Source organism: Camelus dromedarius, chromosome 31 (genome assembly GCF_036321535.1).
Source record: "Camelus dromedarius isolate mCamDro1 chromosome 31, mCamDro1.pat, whole genome shotgun sequence".
Classification (NCBI taxonomy): domain Eukaryota; kingdom Metazoa; phylum Chordata; class Mammalia; order Artiodactyla; family Camelidae; genus Camelus; species Camelus dromedarius.
In genome coordinates, this window is record NC_087466.1 from 13,054,509 (window position 1) to 13,080,624 (window position 26,116).

Consider the following 26,116-nt stretch of genomic DNA (forward strand, 5'->3'; position numbering starts at 1 on the left):
AAGTCTGTTGCCCAGATAGAGGGTTTCTGTGTTCTCTCCACTGCAAAAGAAGGCAGGAGGAGGTCTCTGTGTGCATCCTTGTTTCTTCAGGATAAATTCTTCAAGGGCAACTTAAGTGTCAAAGAGGATGCACATTTTAATGGATTTGTTCATCCCTTCCCCAGTCAGGAAACTGATTAAAATGGGTTACCTGGAATTTTTGAAGTAGGAATTGGTACCCTAACCAACCACCAGAGAGAGGGGGGTGCCCAGAAGGGCTGAGCCTCCTACCCAGGGCACACAATAATTGTCATCACTGGAATATCAGCTCCGTGAGGGCAGGGACGGTGTCTGCCCTGCTCACTGCTGTGTGCCCGCTCCCCCAGTGATGGAATCAGAAGAAGAACCAGAATTTTCTGGAACCAACTGGAGCCCTGAGGTCTCCACATGGTTCTGCTAACCACTTTTTAAGAGATACCAAGCTGGATTCTTTCACAATGCAGGCTTTGTTAAATTCTATAATGAATAAAATATCAGCCAACTCACTTCAAAGAGAAAAGGAGGGCGCCAGAAAACCCCCAGAAGGAGGACACGGAACAAAGCCAGCCAGCTACGAGAGGTGAAAATAAATAAATGCGTCATTTGTATTGTCATTTGATTGACATGTCTTGAATCATTTATGGCGAGCTCCACCTCTTTCTAATAATATGGAAATCGGAACATGTTGCTTTCAGTCATGATTATGAGTGCGTTTCAGAGTGTGTTCGCAGGTGAGGGAGACGTGTTGGTGGTGGCACGGCCGCTAAGGTACACGGTGATTTATGGGTGTCAGCAGGCGGCCATTCCTGCAGTGTGGTGGCCTTCAACATGTGGTCAGAGAGGGAAATGTCATTTGTCCTTGTACAAGTGATCACCCAGTCACCGCCATGCACCAGGGCTTTGCAGAACTGGTCGTTCACTTCGCTGGGACCGAATGCTGCATGAACGCCTACTGTGTACTGGGCCCCATGTTGGACGTTGTGCCAACAACAAAGTCTGGAGAGCAAGACAGACAGATACAGAAACAAGTAGCCACCTCTCCCACCTGGGTCGGGCTTACTCTTTAAAAATAATGTTTTTTATGCATCAACTACTTGGATTCTCCCAGAAGCCTTAGCTGGGGAGTCTTCTAGACTCAGGCTGACCCAGCTTGAGCTCCTGGCTCTGCCACTCACTGGGGAAAGCGACTCACCCTTCCCAGCCTCCTCTTCCTCCTCTGTAAAACGGGTGCTGGTGATGCCAGATAAAACATGAGATGCTTTGTTAGTGTAAGTATATCCCAACTATTGCACAGGTTATACTTATACCACAAAATATTATTCACTATTCCTCTGAAACTCCAATCGAACTGGGGCCTGCTGTCTCCGTTTGCTAAACCTGGTGATCCTGGAAGGGAAGACTGGGATGCTTTCTGATGGATGCCTCTCAGGGCAGTCAACACTCGCCTGGTGCTCCCAGAGCAGGGGGCAGACGGGCCACAGTGGCCCCATAAAGGGGTTCTAAGCAAGGCACCAACAGCATCCCTGAGCGATTTCTTACTCCCCATCCCCAAACCTTCACATCAGGCAGATTCCCAGGCCCAGCAAAGCTGCAGGTAGATCGTCAAGTTTGCAGCCAAGTATCACAGGCTGTTGACTGAAAAGACAAGACCCTTCACGATCGGTCAGCTAATCCACCTCTGATTTTGCTGAGGAGGCCGGGAGAGGTTTGGTCACTTGCCTAAGGCTGGGGTCACCAACTCCAGTACCGCAGGGGCCAACCAGGAGAGATAGAGGCTTTCTAAGATGGTAAGAAGTGGTGGAGACTGGCAAACTGGAGAGAAGGGGCCCTCTAATGGGGCAGTAGCAGTGGCCTATTTCCCACAGCCATGAGGGAATGAGGACCCAGAGTAGTCAGTGCCTCTGAAATTCCCCTGGGAAGCTGGAAATCTGTGTGTGTGTTTCCTGTGAACTCTCTCAGTTTGGAAATGTTGGCACCTAACTGGAAATTCTTAAGAACACTGTATGGGCCAAGGAAAATATGTCAGCAGGCCAGACTGGGCCCTGGGGTCACCACGTGCAATCTCTGGTCTATGGCCCCACAGGACATCGGAATCACAGCCAGGGTTCCTGGGCCAAGGTACTTTCTATCACGCCAGGAAAAGGCCATGAGAAGAAGCGCCACATGGGAGGAGGGAACTGGGAGTGGAAACATGGGGCGAGGGGTGGGGGGGATGGCCAGCAGCTCCTACCCAGTCTCCAGTGGGGGTTTAGAGAGGGAAATCCTGTGCACTACTTTATTTTAAGAGAGGTGGAATTTATGGAGCATAAAATTAACCACTGTAACATATACAGTTCAGCAGCATTTACTACAATCACAATGTCATGCAACCATCACCCCAATCTAGTTCCAAAACATTCTCATCACCCACAAAAGGAAACTCTGTACCTGTTAAGCAGTCCCTCACCATCCTCCCTTCCCCTCCAGCCCTGGCAACCACTAATCTGCTTTCTATCTCTACAGATTTACCTATTCTGGATATTTCATATAGATGGAATCCTACAATATGTGGCCTTTTACATATGGCTTCTTTCACTTAGCATCATGTCTTTAGGGTTCATCCATGCTGTAGCAGGTGTCAGTATCTTATTCCTTTTTATGGCCATATAATATTCCATCATCTGAATGGGCCACTTTTTGTTTATCCTCCCATTGACAGATATCTGAGTATTTTCACCTTCCAGCTATGGTGAATAGTCCCCAGGCTCACTTTTGAAGGGAAGGTAACCCCACGCTGGTGTTTGTGGTCACAGGGTTGACAGACCCATTTACACACAGCCAGCATAGTGCTAGGGCCCACAGAAATGTCTTAATTCCTTTGAAAATCAGAAATAAGAAACCTGACTTTCAGAGTCGAAGAAAGTGTTTTGATTTTGAATTTGGCCTGGATTATATTTGTCTTTTATACCAAACCAGCCATAAAATACAAGCGTGGAGGAAGGAACTCACAAAGGCAAAAGAGACTAGAGCACACAAAAAAGTGGCCCTGCAGGGACACAGAAAAGCCAAGGACCTGGAGTTAGAGAAACCACAGGGGGACCCCTGTTCTCTGACCCACCGGTCTTGTGAGTGCATGCCCAGGGGTCAGGTTCTTTGTCCTGTTCAACATGGCATCCTCCACGGCAGAACAGGGCCTGGCATGCAGTAGGGACTCAAGAAATACAGAAAGAATGAATGAATCTAAGATGAGTCACCGAGATTCTCTGTGCCTTGATTTCCTCCTCCAAGACATGGGGAAAAAAAATCATCTTTGTCTCTGTGGCTGGCTGAGAGGGTGAAAAGGCTGTGCCTGGTGCCAGGAAGGGAGAAAGCCTTCCAGAATCTCCTTCCTCCCCTTTGTTGTTTCGGCCGGGTGGGGGCGGGGTGAAGTTGACAGCCGACTTACGAGAAGCAAATTTCCATCAAACCCAAGGTGCATTTGCTCCTGTCTTTGAGCAAACACATCAGGTATTTCGACATCTGGGCTGAGGAGCCTGGGGTCTGGGGAGAGGGGGTGATTAGCAGGCAAAACCACAAAGAAAACGGCAAAGAAAATGATGCCAGAGAGAAACAAGTACTAACAGGGAAGGGCCAGTGAGTGAGTGTGTATGTGTGTCTGTAAATGCATTTTGTGTGTCTGTGTGAGAACCGTGTGTGTTTGTCAGTGTCCACATGTGCACGTGGGTGCGTGCACGTGTGCATGTGCACATGGTGGGTAGAAGGGGTGGAGGGGGATGCGGGGGGGGGCGTGGCAGGGTTGGGGGAAGCAGCTCTGTGATCATAGACGTGAATTCTGCTTTGACTTAAGTCAAGTCGAGACTGCACACTTCTAGGGGCGGGCAGCAGGGTGGGGTCTGAAAGCAGGAAATGCCCATATCTGGGTTTTGTCTAGATGAGAAGAAATTCTTTGCCCAAGGCAACAGTCCCCCCCTGGGGTGTGACCTCCTCTGTGGGTGACTGGGAACTCGAGAAAGCCCGGATCCTCTTCAAACTCAATTTGCATTAGAAATCAATGTGGGTCCTTTTTTTTCTTTTTCTCTTTCTTCAGGCCCTGAGACGCCAAGACCCTCAAGCGGGTAATAATGATGCTTTTCAGACCAGGACTTCAAACTGCTGAGCTGTGATTAGTCTCCTTTCAAAATCAGGAAAACTGGGGTGACTTGAAGGAATCCACTGACAGGTCAAAGGGAGGCTCATGGAAACATCGGCCCCACGCAGGGTCCCACTTACGAGGGGCCACAGCACAAGGAGGCCCTGCTGGTTTCTGGACAGAAGTAAACTGAATCTCTTATTGAGGTCTCCAGGGCAAAACTCTGCAGGCCAAGGAGGCAGGCTACTGTTAGAACATTCTGGAAGACCTTTCTGTGATCAGCACTGTCCAGAAACCTCCACGTGTCATGGGAATAAGAGGCAGCTTATTGGTCGGAATAAAGTTTGAGTCCTGTGAAGGGAGCTCAGTTTTCTCATCTGTGAAGTGGGGATCGTGTCCTTCGGTGTAGGGTTCATTGTTTGAGGACTAAACAGATATGGGGAAGTTTAGCACAGTGTATGGCGCAGACCCGAGAAGTGGTAATCATCAGTCATCATCATCTCCCAGAAGGCTACCTCCCTAGCAACGGAGATCCCTGAGAATCTCAAAATTCAAAGACCTGAGGAGGCTAAGAAAACTCAGCCCCCACTCCTGGTCACTGCTGCTGAGGGATGAGATCAACTCCATAAAAACAGTGACAAGATTTCCTGATAGGCGGTCACTGTCCCCTGGCTTCCTGGGGAACCTTGGTGATGTGGGCTGAAGAGGGTCTAAGAAACCTTGTGTCAAGAATGTTGGATTTCAAGTTGGAACTTCCAAAATTTTACTCTCTGGAAGAGCTGGTCTAAGGGTGTGTGTCCACAGACCCCAAACAGATGACTGGCTTTGGGGGAGTAGGTGTCCTGGAAAGGGGCTGGGTTTGGAGGGAACCTCAGAGTTCTGCAGACCTGGGTTCAAAGCCCACCTCTGCTGCATCTCTGCTGTGTGGGCCCGAGCGAATGATGTCGTATTAATATGCTATCTTGGGATGGCAAATAGCAGACAGTAGGCACATCGTAGGAGGTCTAAAATGGTGGTTCTGTTGGTTGGATCAATTCAATTGGTGAATGGACTGGTTTGAGACAATCAAAATGATTCTCTACAGTGAATTGGGTTGTTTTTTTTTTTTTCAGTCCACAGACATTTACAAAGAACCTGTTGTGTGCCAGATCCTGGGGGCTCAACCGGAAATGAGACAGGACCACTGTTCAGGGAAGAAGGATGCCACTGAATGCTAGTAATGTATGTAGTCTGATCACCATGCTTCTCCTGAGAGGCACTCGCTCAAGCAGAGAGTGACATACTCCCCTCAGGTGCTTCCCTGCCAGAGGGGCCTCCTGGGAGGGTAGACCCAACCACAGATCTTTGGAACTGCTACAGTAGTCCCTGGGGACACGAGGTGACAGCAGATGGCTTTCCAATCCCAGACAAACAGAAGAAAAAGGTTGCTGAGCCATCAGTTGGGAGGGTTTCCCTGCAGGTCAAATACTGAGGTGCAGCCCAGTTCCTCAGGAGCCTCTCTGAGATAAAAAGACTCATCCAGCATCAAGCAAAATTGACACGAGGGCATCTGGGCCACCACCTACCAGCCAAGAAGCCCCCAGAGGGTTGTTTACTGACAGAGATGGGCCTTTCCCCGACCCTTGGGTCCAACCTGCAGCTGCAGAGGTCATAGGGTTGGCTGAGGACAGGTTCCCGAGGAAAAGGAAGGGGGAGGGGAATGGGGGTCATTTGGCCTTGGGTCTTCAGGCCCAGTGAGAGCTCTCTTTGGGTTCTCTCTGGTCCCAGGCCGGGAAGCAGCCTGGTCCTCCAGCTTCCCAGGTGTGTGCTGGCCAGGAGGAGAGGAGCATGGATGAAGTTAGAATGCTGGAGGACCAGGTGTGTGCGAGCAGCCTCCCCTGGCATGAAAGCTCATCTTGCTAAAGTACCTGTTCAGTCTCTGAGTGCTGCCGTAACAAAGTACCACAACCTGGATGGCTTAGGACACTAGAACTTGTTCTCAAGTTGCGGAAGCCAGAAGTCTGAAATCAAGGTATCAGCAGAGCCGTGGTCCCTCCAAAGTCTCTCGAGGGGGACCCTTCCTTGCAGCTTCTAGTCTCTGGTGGTTGCCTGATGTCCTTGGTGTTCCTTGCCTTTGTAGACGCATCCCTCCAATCTCAACCACCTACTTCCCATCTCTGCCTCCCCATGGTCTCTGGGTCCAAATCTTCCTCTTCTTACAAGAACACCAGATTGGAAGAGGATCCACCCCACTCCAGTCTGAGCTCACCTTAACTAATCACAAATGCAGGAACTATTTTCAACTAAGGTCACATTCACAGGTTCAGGGTAGACATGAATTGGAGGGATACTGTTCAACTCTGTTCACTACCCAAGCATTGGAACCATAAAGTCCTGGGTTCAAATCCCATCTTTGCACTTGTAGGCTGCGGACGTCAGGTATACCTCTTAATCCCACCAGGCCTCTATTTCAACATCAGAAAAATGGGGATGTAGGGCATGCCCAGTAAGGTCACTGTGAAGATTTGAACTAATGTATGTAGAACGCGTAGTAGGTCTCACAAAATGGAAGAGGTCTTTATCTTTATTTCTGTAGGACTCTGTCTTGGATGTGTCCATTCCCTGCAGCTGGAGCAAAGCTCTGGCTCCAGGTGTTTCCATCCTGACACGCAGTGGCGCTCCCCGGGAGCAGTGGAAGTCGGGCATGGGCGCATGCGCAGCCTCCTGCTGCGGTTGCCGCCAGCATTCCTGGTGCACCTGCCCATCTTCTGGGCGGAGGCCAGGATGTGGCAGTCCTCGCAAGAGGCAAGCACGTGTCCAGGGGAAGCCAGAGGGACTGAGTGATGTAATTCCAGAAGGGAAACGTCCCCAGGATTCCTTCCATTTTTCCCAAGTTCCAGGCTGAGCAGGTGGTAGTGAGGATGTGTCTTCAGACACATCCCAGAACTCTGAGAATGTGGGATCTGGCTGGAGCTGTGCTCAAACAGCTGTGTGGGCATTATAAATCTCTGCTGGAGATGAGGCACCGAGGCTCTCAACGAGTCCTGCTAATGGTAAATCTTTCAGCACCCACAGCGCAAGACCTGGACTCTGAGAACATCAAGGTGAGACTGTCTGCCTCCCTCAGTCTATGCCCCTCCAAATGTGGAGGGTTGTCTCCTTCACTGAAAGCATCAGGGGAGCGTTAACTGCAAAGCAGACGTGCTCCAGATCCAATCTGAATGCCTCGGAACCTAGGCTCTTACCTGCAAACTCTCTACCAGGAAGGAACCCTCTTCTGCAAGATCCTGGGTGATTTGGACGAGTTTAGGCCAGACAGTGTCCCTTGGGTATTGTGGAGTTTTGTGTGGTTTTCGTTGTTTGCTTTTCAGTGCAGCATATCTTTAAATCCTCACTTTCAAAAAAAGTGGTCATTAGCTTTGATTTACAGGATGGGAAATCAGAAGTTCAGGTCCCTGATTTATCACCTCAGAGACATATGACTTTGAGTAATCCCTTCATCTCTCTTAGACTGCTCACTGCAGAAGGATGAGGATAAAATCTTACTGGCTGGATACAAGGGTGAAATGAGATACTCTGTGGCTATCAATCAGAGTTTTAGTTGGAAACAACCTGGGGTACTGCTCATAAATCCATTCCTCAAAAAACAAAAAACTCTGATTTGTAGCACTTGCCAATTTCCATGGTGTAAATACTCCCATCACTGCTGATTTTAAGCTACCGATGTGACGTTGCTAAATGAGGAGTTGGGAAGAGGAGTCAACCATTGGTTCTCCTGAGCTGAGCTGAGCCAGCTCCAGCACAGCCCTGAAGACAACAGACACAAATTCTGGCTAATTGTATCACAGAAGAAATGCACTCAAAGGATATGGGATAGCATGCAGAATTCCCAGCTGGTAAATTAAACTTGGAGTTTGTGCAGGCGGGAGTCACACCCCAAATCACCTGAGAAGCAGTCCAATGGTGAAGATGCTGCTACTGTCCCCTCTGGCACAGATACAGTAATGTGCCCTGTCATCACCAACAATTCTGTACACTGGTCAGTGCCACTAAAACTGCAGCCACTGACGTCTCTGAAAACACCACATAGCTCCTGCGAATGCCATCCTTGCCAGCATGGAAAAGGCACGGAGAGGTGTGGTTCCTGCTTCCTCCCACTCTTAGCTTCCATGTAATCTAGGAAGGTGCATCTGATTGGTTGAGCCAAGTCCCATGTCTGGGCCGAGCTGCAAAGGATGCTGGGAAAGTGAGTGTATTAGTTTCCTGTGGCTGCTATAACAAATCACCACCGACCAGGTGGTTTAAAACCACATAATTTTATTCTCTTACACTTCTGCAGGCCTGAAGTCCAAAGTCCAGGCGTCAGCCGGGCTGCTCTTCCTCCGGAGGTTCTAGGGAAGAATCTTTCCCGGCCTCTTCTGACTTCTGGTGGCTGACAGCATTCCTCGTGGCTACATCACTCTAGTCTCTGCTTCGGTCTTCACATGGCCTTCTCTTCTTCTCTCTCTGTGTCTCTCCTTTGTGTGTCTCTTATAAGGATACTTGCCATTGGATTTAGGGCCCACTTGGATAATCCAGGAAGATCTCATCTTGAGATCCTTAATTACACTGGCAAAGACCCTTTTCCCCAAATAAGGTCACATTCACAGGTCCCACTGCAGTTGAGTATCTATGTTTTCAGTTTCTATTTTAGGCAGTGAGCTCTGTCTCATAGGATAGGAGATTCCTTAATTATAAGAAGGGGGATCAGCAGCTGGGCAGTCAGAAAAACATCCAGTGACTCTAGAACTAGGGTCACAATTTTTTTTCTGTAAAGAGTCACAGGGTAAATATTTTTGGCTTTGAGGGTCACACAGTTACAACTACTCACCTCTGCCCTTGTCAAATGGAAACAGCCATAGACATTCTGTAAACAAATGGGGGAGGCTGTGTTCTCATAAAACTTTATTCACAAAAACAGGTGTCTGTCTAGATTTGGCTCAAGGGCAATAGATTGCCCACCCCTGTTCTAGAACATAAAGGGGCCCAGCATGTTCCAGAACATGAAGGAGAGCTCAGCAGGTGTTGAGTCGTCAATGCTCGGTGTCTTTGAAAGGTATTGAACAGGGCAGACAGAGCTAGGGCAGAAATGAATAAACAATGAAACCTCACCACAATGCCCCGTGACCCATGCTCTGGAATATACAAGGGTGAAGAACGGTGGTGTCTAACAACATCAACAACAGAAAATTCAAGTTTGTGAGATGAGTTTTACCTGTTTTTGAGCCTAGTGCTAAGTGTGGCCCAAATTTTGATTCCTGGTTTTATACCTCACGACAGCACCCCTGAGCCAGCCAGAGACCCGGGCGCCCACAGTCACAAGGAGGATCAGGGAAGAGTGCAGAGGGATTTATACAAATTAACCCCATCAGAGAAGCACTGGGGGCCGAAGCCCAGTCTGTCCTGCTGGCAATTGGGAGGAGCCATCAATAGCCTCCATGTGGGGTGAATCGCATGAAATCCAGATTTCTCCCTCTGGGATGGTAAGAGAGCACAGGAAACAGTGTCTGAAGGGCAAAGGGGCAATGCTGGTGCTTGTAGTTAAAAACAAAACAAAACACCAAAAAAATACATTGGCTTTGAAGGCTGACAGATCCGGGTCCAAGTCTCAACTCCCTAGTGATCCAATACAGCACTCTCTACCTCTCTGAGACTCAGTTTCCTCATCTGTAAAATGAGAAGAGTTAGAGCCATCCCACCAAAAAGTGACCAGGATTAAACGAAATAATTGTCATAAAAATCGTGGCCCCCAGTTACTGAATGCTCAGTAATGCACACTCATCTAGCTCCTGACAAGTCTGACTGTGGAATGAAGAGTGAAAGTCTTCATTTTTGAAAGTCAGCACAGCAGAAAGTAGCTGTCAGGGTCAGCGGGCTCCTTCAAGGGAGGCCCTGGGGAAGCCCGCCCTCAGCCCTCCAGGCTGCCCGGACAGCAGCCCTGGCGCAGGATTTCGGAGCTGGCTGCCGGCTGGCCTTCGCCCACCCCCTGGCCGTTTCTCCTGACTTTCCTCAGCAGGCGGCAGGTCCTCACTCTTGGAGAGGGGACTTGCTTTCTGGATGGAGCCCAAAGTTAAATGGAGCCAGGTCTGATGAACAAGGTAGGAGATGAAGCTGGCTGGGATCGCTTTGAGAAAAGATCCGTGATTGCAAAATAACGAGCAGGGGTCACTTGAATGGCTTAGAGCCTGGCTCTGAAGGAAATCCCCAGAGAGGAGCTCCAAAAGGGCTTTAAGCACGGGGAGCTTGGCTGGAATAAGTAAGTCCCTGGAGAGGTGACTATGGCAGGGGAAACACTTGTTTGGAAGGGCAAGTTCTGGGGTGTTTGTAGTCTCTCTACGCTATAGTCGTATCTTGCACGATTCATTCATTCATTCATTCATTCAACATGTATGAAGCAGTAGGCCCTGAGCTAGGCACTGGGTGTGGTTGCCAATCTTGACTTCATCCTTACCCTCAGATTTACAGCCATAAACAGACATTATTCCAACTCATATACGGGAACATTGAGACAATGTCACTGTGGTCTTTGCAAATGTTGCCTCTAGCGTTGTGCAGTGCACAACCTGTACAAAGGTACGTGGCAGCCTTGCGTGAATGGGAGAAAAAATAAGGGTGTGTGAGTTATATACCTAGGGTCAGGGAGACACTTGATCTGGATCATTAAGGAAGTGAAGTTTTCGAGGAAAGGGAAAACCAGACAGGAACAGTGTGTAACAAAGCACCAGGAGTGCAAGGTGGGTTCAGCAAATGCTGAGACCTTGGGAGGATTTGGAGAGGAGGCAGGCAGGCAGGCTCCAGGCAATGAGGCTGAGGGGACTGGTTTCCTGAGCGTGAGTCAAGATCCCCTGGGGGCTTCTGGGGGAGTCAGAGAGGCCCTAGAATGTCAGACATTCCATTCCTCTGTGTTGGCGGCACAGTCTTTGCCTGAGGGGAAGATGCCGGAAAGCACACTGGCCTTGGCGTAGCACAGATCAGGTCTGGATCTCAGCTCTGCAGCCCTGGGCTGTGTTCTCCAGCCAGTCACTTAACCTCTCTGAGCAGGAGTTTCCTAAGCTGCAAAATGGAGGTCACAGCAATGCTGGGGTTGGGGGACTTGGCAAGATTGGAAGTCAGACATATAACAGGTGTCATAAAAGTTGTTTTCTTTCCTCTCCAAGTTCTGGTCTCAGCCAACCTTTGTGTAGGGGACAGAAACCAATACTTACGGTGCTGACAGCACCAGCCTTCAGTAGGTTGAGCCAGTAGGCGATTATTCTCATTTCAGAAAGTCTTTCTAGATAGTTGGCCCAAGTCTCCTGGTTTCATTCATTAACATAGCATTAGGAGTGCTTTCTCTGTGTTTAGCATCGCCCTTGCTCCTCAGTGGTCTTTTAAAATGCAAATCTGCCCCTATGAGTCCCCAGTGCCTCGGGGTAAATGACTTTTATCAGCGTATTCCATCTACACTGAGGTGGAGGGGTGGGGCACACAGAAATGGGGGGTGTATGTCTCATGTTGAAAGAGAGGAGATGGGGACTCACTCCCCCCGCCCCCGCCCAGAGATAGCCAGGAAGCTCTTGGGATTGGAATCTAAAGAAAGAAGGAAAGGAGCCCCGAGGGCAGACTGAACCCCCAACTCCACTCAGCTACCCGGCCCCTGCGTGGTGTTGTGTGGGGTCCAGCAGACATTCCATGTTCACTGGGGCTGCTCTGTTTGCTAGGCTGGGACTGTAAACACTAGGGAGCCCTTGGGGGACTCACAGTCTGGCTGGGAAACCGAGCATAAATGGAAAAGCAAGGCACAGAGGCCAAGTGCTACTGTAATTGTAACTGCGACGGCTACCTGTCGCCGAGCCTTTACCGAGTCTGGTCCTGTGCTAAAAACCTTGTTACCTGTTATCTCCCCCTGGAGGTGGCGAATAGTAACCACTTTTTGCAGATGAGGAAACTGAGGCTCAGAGCGGTGAAAAATGCCTTGCCCAAGGTCAGAAAGCTAGCAGGTGGCAGAGACTACAAAACCCAAGTTCTCCACTGCTAGGTTATTTGGCCAGAATTGGAAAATTAGCCCACAAGTATGAGTCCAAGCAGGGATTTCCCTCTGTTACCTTTCATTGAATTTCAGTGCAGCATCTTGGAAATAAAACCCTCTGAGCCTCTGTTGTCTCACCAGAGACCCCAGAGGTCCCATCTCAACCACAGGAGTCTTCCCAAGACACCCTTCCTACTACAATGTCTCCCCTTCTATGTACGTGCAGGTCCAACATGGGAGAGACAGAATGTGAAATAAGAAATCCTGCAACATAAAAATATGTATGAAATAAAGCCTCCCCCCATTAGGCGCAAAATATGGAATCATGCAAATCTCCCCAGTTTAAAAAAAAAAAAAAAAGACATCAGTAACTGCATCATTTCAGAGCCAAGTGGCTCCAGTGAAATTTAAATGGTGGTGCACAGTTGCCATGTGCTAGTGACATTTTAATGGATATAAAGAAACAGGCTCACTACCCCTTTCAGGGGTGTGCTGGGATTAGTTGCGGTTCTAATTACGTCAAGATCTTCAAGAATACATTCCTTTTAAAACTGTGACCTCCCTCATGACTGTTTGTGCACGTGTATAAAAATATGTAACCCGTATAAATTACAGGTCTCCAAATGGCCCCTTCTGTGGACTTAGTTGCTTGCAAACAACTGCCGTTTAGCTATCAAATAGGAACTAAATGCTTACTGTATGGAGCCTAAACCCCACAGCAACACTGAATGCAAGTTGTCCCCTCCTCTGCTCCATTCTCTTCTCTTCCATTCCAAACTCTTCAACTCCCAGACTACATTTCCTATTTCATTTTCCCAGCTCTTATTTATGTAGATGAAATAAGTCTCTCTACAAAGTCCTCCTTACTTTTCCCACTTGTCCCATCGCACGTCTGTATTAAATGGAGATTCTACTGAGTCTACAGGGCTAAGGACTTAGACCTGGGCTGGCAAACACTCTAAGGGGAGAAAGGGAAGGAGATAGAAATTCCATCATTGGTACGTAGGTTGGAGATCTAGACTGTCATTACCCCTTGGTCCTATCTCTTTGTACTCTCCCCTGGGCCCCACCATACCTTGCTGACAGCCATTCCTGGCTAGGGGTCATCGCCCCCACCCCCATACCTGCTGCCCACGCCCACCCTAGGCTGCCCCTCTGCCTAGCCTGTCCATCTTCTCCTTCTTTAGGAGTCAGATCCTGCATTGTCTCTTCTGTGTCCCTTCCAGGCCCCCAGGCCCGTTTAGCCACTCCTTCCTCTGGATTCCACCCTCCACACACCCACATTCTTGACAACCTCCTGCAATGGTTTGTTTATAGGTCAATTTTATCTCTAGGCAGTGAGCTCCCAGAGAGTGAGGACTAACTCATTTTCATGTCTCAGTCCTCAGCCCTAAGCCCTGCTTACGTACTAGGTGCTCCATAAACATCACTACCTAACAGTTGCCTAAGAAAGGCTTTTGGAATCGCACAGAACTGAAGAGAGCAAAAACAAAACATTCCAAGCATAGGGATGGATGTTCCTTGGGAAAGGCTGATTGCACAGTTTCTCATCTGAACACTCTGGGTGAGTAAGCAGGCACCTCGGTGTGCTCAATTCCCCAAAATGGCTAAGCAAACAAGTCTCATCTGACATGCTCTTATCCAAAGGCAGGTTATCTCCCCTCTGCTTTAATCAAGGCTGCCCTCAGAATAGAATGCAGCAGAAGTGAGGCTGGTCTAGTTCCAGGCCTCAGCCCTAGGAGATCTTGAGGCTTCTCTTTTCACCACATCAAGAAGCCCAAGCTATCCGGCTGGAAAGGTCACACGGAGGAAAACCAAGCACCCCAGCTGACAGCCCACACCAACTACCAGATAGGTGAGTGAGGACATCTTGGATCTTTTAGCCCCAGCCAAGTTCCCAGCATACTACAGCTACATAAGTGAGTCCAGCTGACAACATGTAAAGAAGAAGAACCACCCAGCTGGGCCCCACCTGAATTCCTGAACCACAGAATCATGAGCAATAAAAGAGCTGTTCTTTGAAGCCACTGTGTTTGGGGATGGTTTGTTACACAGCAATTGATAACTGATACATTGACTTTTTTCTGAATGAGCAAAACAGTTGGTGGTGGGGGTTTATTGTGGCTTCTGAGCTGGGAGTTAGAGAGGATATGGCTAGAATTCGAGCTTCTCTATTTGTGTTTGTTTGCTTGTTTGAACTTTAAAATATATATATTTTTATATGTTTATATAGGAACTTTATTTGTAATTGTCCCAAATTGGATCCAACTCAAATGTCCCTTCCCTGGGGAATGGAAATAGCTACTTTGATTTTGGTGGTGGCTTCACGGGGTGTAGATATCTATCAAAATTCATCAAATTGTACATCTGAAATATGTGACTAGTTTACTGTACAGGAACCAGACCACAATAAAGGTGATAAAAAAAATAAATAAAAGAGGCTGACAGATATGATAACTGAATGCCATATGGGCTCCACCATTTCCTTTTGTTATAAAGGACATTATAGGGACAAATGGCAAGATCTGAAGGAAGTTTGTAGATGAAATAATAATGCTGTATCAGTGCTAATTCCCTGATTTTGGTAATTATATCGTAAGACTGTATTGTAAGAGAATATCATTTGTTTTTAGGAACTACACGCTGAAGTATTTAGAGGCAAGAGAGGTACTATGTCTGCAGCTTACTGTGAAATGGTTCTGAAAAAAAAATACATCTTTCTCTTCTATATGTATCTATCTAGAGAGAAACAGACAAGAATAAAGCAAATGTGATAAAGTGTTTATATTTGGGGAATCCAGGTGAAGGGTATATGGGAATTCTTTGTACTGCTCTTGCAAGTTTTTGGTAAGTCTGAAATTATATTCAAATAAAAAGTAATTGGGGGAAAAAAAAAAAGAAGAAAGAAGCAAATTGTGGTGCATGCACAGTTGCCCCCAGAGAGAAAAGAATGATCAGCTTTGAGGGCGGGACTCTCCCTGGAAATGCCTGACTCAGACCTGCCTTCTGCCCCTTTCTCGTCTCCCTCCGGTGGCATACACGTGACAGGGGCCACTGGCCAGCCTGGGCTGTCTGTTCCGTGTCCCACGGGCAGCCCAGCATCTGGAAACGGATTAACAGCTACGGCTAAACTCACCCCCTCCCCCTTACTCACACCCAGGGTTCTCTGAAGGTAAGGCTGGGTTTTGGATCATTAACTGTTTGGGAAGGTTTTTCCTGGGTGATCCCTGGAGCCCTGGGCCAGGGGCTCAGTTACAGCTCCGCCTTCCTTGCCCGTCTCCATGTGGGGGATTCCTGTTCGGAGCCACAAAGCACTAGCCACAAGGATAACGGAGGTGAGGGGCTCCAGCAGTCCCCACTCTGTTAGGATGCATTGCTGAGAGCACGTACCTGGGGTGGTTTTGCTTTTACCTGCCTGGGCCAGGCAGGGCTGAGAGGAGAGGATCTAGATGGCCCAGAGGAAGGGCGGCACAGGCAGCGTTCACAGGATCCAGGCCACCCGAGGCTACCAGGCTGAGCGATGCCAACTGTGCATGTTTCTGGGCAGAGCTTCCTTCCGGAGGGGAGCTGGCTGGGCAGGAAAGAGCCATGAGGGCAGTCTCTGACTTGCCGCTTCCTGGCTGGGTGACACTGGCCAGGAGACTTCTCCTAGTGCTGGGTGAAGGCCCCCATCTGCAAGGAAAATGATCAAACACACCGGAGACGTGAACGAAGCGTTAGGACAGTGCCTGGCACAAAGTCAGATCACCCATAAAATCGATGTTTCGATTCTACCTATGTTTATGGAGCGCAGACTCAGAGCCAGGCACGGTCGGACCCTAAAGGGGGTGTGCTCTGCCTTCCTCGGCCCCCAAGAATGGACACAAGGCCTTCCCCTCTTGCTCCTTCACCCTGATCATCCCCTTCTCATATGCCGACAGCACCACTGAAGCCCAGGTGCTAGAGCATCTCAGTTCAAATAGGAGCCCCGCCTCCGAGGGAGTGAGGGTGAGTTCCCTGACCGACGCATGCCTAGGTTTCCCCTCCCAGAGCTGGGTATAGTAATAGCATCCATCCCTTAGAGTGTGCTAGAAATCAGCTGAATCCACCCGTGCAAATTAAGAGCAGTGAATGCTTGTATAGCAGTTACTGTGTGCCAGACACGGATCTACACTTTTTACTAGTATCAATCCCATTTTACAGATGAGAAAGCTGAGGCATTGAAAGGCTGCATAATTTGCCCCAAATCATAGAGAGAATAAAAGGCAGAGCTGGAATGTGATATAGGAGTCTGTGTTCCTAACCCCTGATTTTTCCTGTCACGGGCATACAGTAAGTGCTCAATTCTCGTTTGCTGTGACTAGTGCTCAGAACGTGGGCCAGCTTCATGGCTGCCAGACCTGTGCAGTTCCACAGGGCCCAGCTCTACGAGACATCTGTCGATGTGTTGAAATTCTTAATTTTTAACGAAGGGCCCCCACATCTTCATTTTGCACTGGGGCCCTGAAGTACGTAGCTGGTCTTGCTCAGAATCTTACAGGAGGTGATCAACTACTTCTTCTTTCTCCCTCCCTAGACTGTGAGCCCCTTGGAATCTAAGATACAGCTACCTTATCTCTCCATCCACCTGAGTCCATGCCCAGCAGGTAGCAGGTGTTCACGGTCTGGCTGGGGGGGACAGAGGTGGCCAGAGTCACAGCTGTTGTCCCCACCCCGCTATTTCCCCTCAACACCTCGAGAAGAGCTTCCAGCCCAGGGAGCCTCAGGAACTGCCAGAGAAGGAATTTTCCTGAAGTGTGCAGGGCCTCGCCGCCATTCTGGGAAGACCACCCAGACCAGGTCTGTCCAGAGTGGCAAGGAGAGAGAGGTGAGGCCCGGAGACACTGTAGCTTGCTGCACCAGGGGAATCCCAGGCAGGCCCAAGAGACCCTAATAAACACTTAATCATGATGCTGGCTCTGTAAACAATGGCAGTGAGACTGAGCTGGACATGTAATTAGGCTGGCTGGAGCTGGGCAGGGTTTTCTCCGGCGTCGCTGGAGGTAATGCAGTTCCCAAAGTGCCGGCTTGTGGTCAGAGCACAAAGGTAAACAAGACCCTCCCTAAGGGCAGGCATGGCTTAGTCCAAAGGTTCAAGTGCAGCAGTTATGGTGGTTAGAAGGCTTCCCCCCTCCCCATTTCTATAAGGATGGGGGAAGGGTATGGTTCAAGTGGTAGAGTGCATGTTTAGCATGAACAAGGTCCTGGGTTCAATCCCCAGTACCTCCTCTAAAAATAAATAAATAAACCCAATTACCTCCCAATGCCTCCCCCAGTCAAAAAAAGGGGAAAATCCATTAAAAAAAAAAAAAAAGATGATAACCATTTCTGTAGGGAGCAGGTAGTGTCAGGGGAGGGGAGGAACAAACATTTGTTCAGCACCTAGTCTGTATCAGACTCTGTGCTTGATTGATGTTACGAGAAAGGGGTCCGGGGCCAGGCAGGAGCAAGGCGCGGGCATTTCTGGGACTGGATGTCACGCTTCTCCCCTGCCCGCCTGCCCTTCCCTCCTCCACACACATTTCTAATTCCTGATTGAGGTGAAATTCACATAACTTAAAATTAGCCGTGTTAAAAGTGTACAGTTCAGCGGCATTTAGTACATTCTCTTGTGTAACCACCACCTCTATCAAGTTCTGAAACACTTTCTTCACCCCAAAGGAGACCCTCACCTGGTACCCCCTGCCTCCTCAAGTCCTCCCCTTCAGCCCCTGGCAACCACTAATCTGCTTTCTGTCACTACGGATTTGCCTAACTCTGGACATTTTCTAGAAATGGAATCATATCATACGGGACCTTTGGGGACTGGCTTCTTTCATGATGTCTCCTGTTAGCAAGGTTCACTCACCAGCAGCACGCGTCAGTGCTTCATTACTTTTTATTGCTAAATAATATTCCACTGTCTGGATATGCCACATTTTGCTTATCCATTCACCCTCTGGTGGACACGGGGTTGGTTCCGCTTTTTGACTTTTATAAATAGTGCTATGAACATTTGTGTGCAAGTTTTTGTGTGGACATGTTTTCAGTTCTCTTGGGGGTGTATACACCTGGGAGTGGGATGGTGGGGTCACAGGAGAACTCTATATTGAGCTTTTTCCTGGTTTCTATGGCACCTGCACCATTTTTCATTTCCACCAGCAATGTGCAAGGGTTCCCGTCCCTCTATACCCTCGCCAACACTTATTTTCTTTCTTTTTTTAAAAAAATAATTACTGCTTTCTCATGGGGGCCAAGGTAAGCCCCTACCTGCCACTGGGGCTCAAACACAGTGGAATTCTGGAATTACAGGAAAGCCCTATAAAAGCCAGAGTACAGGAGGGCAAATTTGCACTCCCCCCCACCGCCCCTCACCGGCCAAAATAATTCATCACACAGGAGAAGCTGGACAGGAAGAGCAGCTCCAGGCTCTCTACGGGGCTCCTACGGGGCTTGGTGATGATTTGAGCATTGCGAGCTTTCCCCGGGAGCCCTGTGGGTGCCATGGGGGGAAATGGCTGTGTGTGAGCTGAGAGACAGCCTGGACCCTTGGCGCCCAGCTGGCTCTGCCACAGACACCTCTGCCTGAGTGTCACCAAGGGAGGCAGTGTTTCTCCAGCTCTCCCAGGGCACTGATGGCCTGGGGGTCCTGGCACAGGGCAACGCTGATGAAAATGACAAAATGGGAGGTAGTGGGAAGAGGGCCGGCCTGTGTGAACAGTCACATGGCTCCTCCCACCCACAAAGGGACCAAAAAGCTCAGTCATACTCCGTTTCATTGCACTTCGCAGATAGTGCATTTTGTTGTTGTTGTTGTTGTTCTGTTTTGTTTTTTTAAACAAATGGAAGGTTTGTGGCAACCCTGCCTTGAGCAAGTCTATCGGTGCCATCTTCCCAACGGCATTTGCTCACTTCCTGTCCCTGTGTCACATGTTTGTTCATTTTCACAATATTTCACGCTTTGTCATTATATCTGTTATGGCGATCTGTGGTCAGTGATTTTGATGTGACTATAGTAAAAAGATTACGATTCGCTGAAAGCTCAGATGATAGTTAGCATTTTTTAGCAATAACGTATTTTTTAGTTAAGGTATAAACATTGTTTTCTTTAGACACAATGCAGTTGCACACTTAATAGACGACAGTGTAGTGTAAACGTAACTTTCCCATGCCCTGGGAAACCAAAAAGTTCACAGAGCTCCCTTCACTGTGCCAGTCGCTTTACCATGGTGCTCCAGAATGGAGCCTGCAGCATCTCGGAGGTCTGCCTGTACTGTTGCATTATTCTTGCAAGGGAAGAGAACCAGAAATACTTGGCACACAGCGCCAATGATTACCATACAAGACTGGCTGTAAATAATGTATCATCTATGATATTTTGATACATCAGTAATAATTACACTGATGCTTATGAGTGCTTGCTATGTACTAGGCACTGAGCTAAATGCATCCTTTCATGAATTCTTCTGGCAGTCCTGGGCCACAGGCATTATGGTCTCTAATGATTCTTGTCTGTTGTTTAGGAGGCTTTGGGCTACAAGTTATAGACAGCACAACTTAGGCTCGAATGCCTTAAACACTAAGAATGGTCATTATTTCACATAATAAGAAATTGGAGGAAGGGCACACTCAGGGCATCATGCCCATGGCTGAGTGGTATCTTCAACGTGACAGTTCTCCCCATCTCGGATCTGACATCTTCCAGGCTGAATCTGTCTCGGGCTGCAGGATTCGCAGCATCACATTCAGAGACAATGACTGTCCAGTATCATCACTTTCTTAGGAGGGAGGAGGAATTTCCCAGAAGCCCCAGCGCACTTTCCTATGTGTCCCCTTGGCTGTCATTGGATCACGTAACCACTGGGGAACCAATCACAGCAAGAGAAATACGAGCCCCCATGCTGATGTCTTCATCTGGGTAGAATAGATATTAGGGAGGCAGGAGGGGTGGGGTTAAGCACAGTGAACAGATCCAGGGTCTGACCCCCTGGCAAGGGTGGTCCTGAAACCTCCAGTCCAGTCACCTCCCCCTCCACCTCAACTCCTGACTTCCTTTTAAACCATGGTTTCCAGCATCTGGACATCACCCGCCTTCAATTTGCCTTCAGCTGCACCCCACCCCCGGTGTCCAGCCAACCAGTGACCCCACACGTCCATTCCAATCAGCCAGCCCAGCTCAGAGCCAGCCAGAGAACTTTCCGTTCTGCTCCTGGATCATGTGTCTACCCGCATCAGCCTTTCCTGGCTGCCCGCAGGGCCGAGGCCTCTCAGAACTGCTCCTGTGCAGTCAGACATATCCAGCTGATCAGCAGTTCTGGGCAGGGGCGGCAGGGGTAAGGGCCTTTGGATCCTCCGTCCACATGCATCAGCTGTTCCCAGCCACAGCTCCAGCACCGTGGGGCAACACGGCCGGGCCTGGTCCCCATAGGTGGAGGGGGCCACACAATTAGCCTTTCTTGTCAGGAGGCTGAAGCATGAGATTGGGCTTGGAGATGGACAACTGTGGGGAGGGTTTTGGAGGAGTGAGAAGGAGGGATGACAGAGAAAGAAGAAGGGGAGAGAGAGAGAGAGAGAGAGCACAAGGAGATTCTGAGACATTCCCAGCACCTAATAGCATGCCTGGTACAAAGTGGGAAAGAGTTGGTTCAACTGGCCTGAAAAACAGAAGAGAGAGAAGATCCCGAGAGGGAGGAGGGGAAGGAAGAGGAAAGAGATACAGAGGAGAGTGGGTCAGGAGGGGGTGAGTATAACCCTCTTGTCTTTACACCCCATCACTGTCATAGTCCCGGGTACACGGTCGTGGTCCCACAAATGTTTATCTTGTTGAACTAAGAGAAGAGGAGACGGAGCCAAAGTCAGAGAGGAAAGAAGACAGAGGGAAGAAGACCATGGGCCAGGGGGTTCTGGGGGGGGGAGATGGGGAGACAGAGAGAGAGAAAAGGGGGAGGCGAGGTCAGTAATTAAGAAAGAGAACGGGCAGGACCAACTTAGCAAAGAAAGCGGAAGCAAAGAGGTTAGGCAGGTGATGGGAGCTGGAGCTGGCTCAGCCCTTTGATGAAAATGCACATTAGCAAACGTGCTGGGATCTGACAAGTGCCAACAGGCCCATTGCAGAGTTAAAAAGTGCTCCATCTGTCAGGGTTTCAATTTTTAAGTCAGCACTTCCCTTGTCCTTCTCACGCTGAGATTCTCAACTGAGGTCTTCCCCGCGCGTCTCCCACAAGCCCACAGGGCTGGTTGCGGAGCCCTCAGTCTTCCAGGGAGCCTGGGAGGGCAGGGTGAGCGTGTCAGGAGGGGCCCTGGGATTGGGGGGAAAGGGGGTGTGGCCGCCGCCCCAACAGCAGCTGTTGCAGGGGTGTCTGGTGGAGGGAGGGCACGGGAAAGCAGGTAAGGTTTTCAGCAGGCACTGGGAGGACCCAGGGCAATGAACCTCTGTCTGTACTGGGTTGAATAGGGTCCCCCCAAATTCATGTCCATCCGAAACCTCGGAGTGTGACCTTATTTGGAAATAGGGTCAAAGATCTTGAGATGAAATCATCCTGGGTGTATGTTAGGCCCTAAATCCAATGACTGGTGTCTTACAAGAAGAGGAAAGGACACAGAGACAAAAGAGAGGAAGGTGATGTGAAGACAGAAGCAGACATCGGCAGGATGCAGGTACAAGCCAAGGAGCGCCAAGGACTGCCTGGAGCCACCAGAAGCTGGGAGAAAGGCAAGGAACAGACTCCCCCTAAAGCCTCCAGAAGGAACCAAACCCTGCCAACACCTGGGTGTTGGATTCTGGCCTCCAGAACTGTGATAGAATCATTTCCGTTGTTTTAAACCACCCAGTTTGTGGTAACTTGTTACAGCAGCCCCAGAAGATTACTATAACCTGCTGGCTTCAGGGGACCCACTTGCCTGCTTTTGGGACCATGGGATGATGGCATGACTATTAAAGACGAGGGAGGGTTCCAGCCCTCAAACCTGGCCCTGTCCAGTCTCCAGAGTTGGAGAGTGACTTGCTCTCTCCCCACTTGCGAATCATGTTTCTTCTCTTCCTTTCAGAACTGAAGTCCCAGCCCTGCCAGCATCTGTCACTAGGGGGGCAGGCTTCCATCCAGCTCTGCAATCAGGGGCTAAGGGAAGCTCAGGAAACCACCAGACTGTACGGGGCCCAGGGTGCTGGAGAGGGGCTACCTTTGTGTGCTCCTTTAGCAAAGACTGCGACCTCTAACAGTCCTGGGTTCAAATCCTGTGACTTCCTAGGTATGCCAGCTTCCTTTGGCCTTGCCTTCAACTCTGGGCTTTGAAAACAGCCTCACCTATAAAAGGAGAAAGAAAACCCCTACTTTGTGCGGTCACTGGGAGAATCAAAGAAGAGAATGTGTAAGAAGAGCCTAGACAAGGCCTTAGTGAATGGTGATGAGGAAGATGAAGACCTCTCCAAGGTCGCTTCCATCTGTCCTGGAATGGTATAGACGGTTGTAAAGAAAGATGGTCTCTGCCCTCTAGTAACATGGGGAGACTGGCCTGTGTGTGAAAGCATTAGGAAGCCATAAAACACATGACAACACCAAGTGACAGGTATTTAGCGCAGCATGACTGGGGTCAGGTCTTACAGGGGCCACGTGGGTAGTAGGTAGAGCAGAATGACTAACTCGCCTGGGTTTGCCTGGGACTTGCCCAGGTTAAGCCCTGGACGTCTTGCATCATGGGCCAAATGGGACAGTGGTCACCCTAAGTGGAGGAATCATGCATCCATTCATTCTCTGAACAGCTTTTGAGAGCTCACCAGAGGCCAGACTCTTTCAGGCAGTGGGGACACTGGACACAGCCCTTGCCTCCAGAACACTCATATGCAGACTTGCACACATGCATCCATCATTCAAGAAAGCATCTACTGAGCACCTACGGTGTGCCAGGCCCTCAGGTGCAGCGATGGCACAGAGTATCTGATCTCAGGATGCTCACATCTAGTAGGGGAGAGGGAGGCAGGTAAGTCCCTCCAGTGCAGGAGGGGCTTTTGCAGCATCCAGTGGGTGGAGAGGCCTCAAGAGAGAAGAGAGACTCCCAACCCCATTAAGGCAGGGATGGGGTAGTTCAGGGAATCTTCTGGAAAGGGGTGGCGCTGAGCTGACTGAATGGAGAGCTGGCAGGAGCCAGTCAGAGAAACGGGGAAGGGTGCTGAGGCAAAAGGATCAACCTGAACACAGGTAGGGTGCTCATAGGAAACACAAGTATGGCGCTCTGGTGCAGACAGGAGGTGCGGGCCCACAGCAGGGAGGTGGTCAGGATGAAGACAGGCAAGGAAAGGGCAGGGGAAGGAGGGAGTCGGGTTTGCAAAGGCACGGAGGCAGGAGCTGGCAGGACGTGTGGAAGGGTCTTGGCTGAAGGTGTTTAGACCCAGTGCCCACCCTGGCTGGAGGCGGGGCAGCTGTCCTGGCTGCTGGACATTGTGGGAAGGTGCAGGGGAAGGACAACACACATGCTCAGCTTCAGGACCAACAACCGCTGGGAGAAACAAGGAGAAGAAAGAAGAGTCAAGACAGACTGGACAGCATCCTACGCCTGCGCCCCAGTCTAAGGGTGCTGTATGGTGACACTGAGTCTTCCTTGGAGTTTGTGTCAAAGATGCACATTGTCCCTACTTGTCGTGTAACTGTTTCTGTCCAATGAATAAACATCTGTTGAGCATCTTGGAGCTGGCCTCACTGTGGAGAAGACAAACTGGATACTGTGAAGGAGAGAGACCTGGGGGTCTCACCTGGGGGCTTGAGGGGGCGCACGTGGCCAGGGAAGTTCTCCCTGAACTGACCCCCAGTGATCCAGCAGTGCTCGTCTTGGGAAGATGTGGGGAGACGGGCATATCCCAGGCAGAGGGAGAAGCACATATAAATGCTCAGAGGTGGAAACAAGCAGCTTATATGCAGGGAACAGAATAGCCAGGAAGGATGGGGTAGGAGATCAGGGGACATGGGAAGCGATGCAGGTACAGAAGTGGGCCAGGGTCAGATCAAGGCTGGCAGAGGTGAGAGGTGAGTGAAAAGAGTCTCCTTCTCATTGGACCCTGAGACCCAGACAAACAAGCTGCTCATGGTGACACAGCCTGTTAGCATCAGAGCTGGCGTTAGGACCCAGGACCCCGACTTTCTTATTTCCTCTTGATCTGACCCTGCCTCCCCTTCTGGGGGAAGTGAAGACAGAGACTCAGCAGGCACTGTTGGAGGAGACCTGTGTTTCAAGGATCTGTTGTGGCTTCAAGAAAGGCTTGGCTTGTCTGGGCAGTGGGGCACTGCCCCTGGAGCCCGAGAGCCAGCCTGCACTCTGCTGCACAGCCTTTATGTCTGCCCCTTAATTTCCAGGCCTTTCAATTTCCTGATCTAAGAGAATTTTACAGACATGGTGTGGCATGGCTGGCTGTAATAACCGTCTGTTGAATAAATGACCCCTTCTGTCTTGACTCATAGGTAGTTAAACCTCATGCTGAGAGCAAAGGTGAAGCAGTCGGGGCTGGGGGGCAGGGGTGGTTTGCTTTGCCAGTGACCTGCCGGCTGTCTTCACTCTTGGGGGCTTCAATTTATCATTGACAGAACATGACTAACAATGTTTACTTAACTCCTTTGGTGTTTGGTACCGCTTAAGCAAAAATATTTGGCATAAGAAATGCTTCCTGAATTCTGTTCTTGGGTCCCCCTGGTCTAGCTCCCCAATTTTCCACTAGGAACCCACCTCTCCCCTGCCATGTCTAAGCACAGTCCCTGGACTTTGGGTACCATTAAATGCATCCTTCATCTCCAGGGACCATGTGACTCTGGACTGGCCAATCAGAATGCTGCATTCTCCTGGCCAAAGGAACTGAATCAGAAGTGGGCATATGGCCCAATCAGAACCAATGGGACAAAATGATTCTGCTACCGCCTTTGGAAAAGGTTATTCACTCTTCTCTGCTGGACTTGAACCTGGGAAAATATGACAGGAGCTGCTGGCAGCCATTTCATGGAGATGGAGAGTGGAAGCCATACAGAGTTCTGGTGACCTTTGTACCTCCCAGATCCAACAGTGCCTGAAGCCCACCCCTCCTCTAGACTTTTCAGTTGTGTGCATCAAGAAATTCCTCATTTTGCCTAGATCAGCTGGAGCTGGGTCACTGTCTACTTGAAATCTAAAGAATCCTGATATGATCATCATGTAGACTGGGGTCAGCAAACCATGGCTCAGGGGTCAAATCCAATCCACTGCCTATTTTCCCCTCTCCATTAAGGACTTTTGTGAGATATAATTTACATAAATAAATTCACCCTTTTTAAGTGTAAAATTTATGTATTTTTGTGAATATATACAGTCACACAACCAGCACCAAAACCAATTTTTGGAAGGTTTCCAATCACTCCCAAGATTTCCCTCATGCCCCTGCCTTATCGGTAAATGAACTTTCTAAATAGCAGCTTTCTTGAGATACGATTCACCTACCATAAAAGTCACTCATTTAAAGCGTACAATTCAATGGCTTTTAGTATAGTCACAAACACGTGCAAACACCACCACAGTCAATTCTGGAATATTTTCATCACCCCAAAAAGAAACCTCATCCTTTAGTCATCAGCTCACCACCCCCAACCCCTTGACTCTCCCCACTCCAGCCCTAAGCAACCACGAGTCTACTTTCTGTCTCTATGGATTTGCCCATTCGGGACACTTCAAATGAAGGAACTCATACTGTATGTGCTCTGTGTGTCTGGTGTCTTTCACTAAGCATCGTTTGAAGATTCATCTGTGATGTTGCATGTACCAGTACCACATTCCTTTTTATAACCAAATAATATTCCACTGTATGGATAGACCACATTTTGTTTATCTGTTCATCAGCTGGTGGATGTCTGGGTTGTTCCCACTTTTTGACTATTATGAATAATGCTACTGTGGACATGAGTGTATATGTTTTTGCATGGACATATGTTTTCAGTTCTTTGGGGTATACACCTAGG

General features: G+C 49.3%; 1 long non-coding RNA gene across 1 annotated transcript in view; it reads right to left on the reverse strand.

Moving 5' to 3' along the window:
* Window positions 1-26,116, reverse strand: part of LOC135319774 (uncharacterized) — a 250,971-nt gene that overhangs the window by 96,204 nt on the left and 128,651 nt on the right. The window contains exon 2 of the long non-coding RNA XR_010378644.1: window positions 15,543-15,824. This is a non-coding gene — a long non-coding RNA (uncharacterized LOC135319774). The remainder of the gene's footprint in view (window positions 1-15,542; window positions 15,825-26,116) is intronic.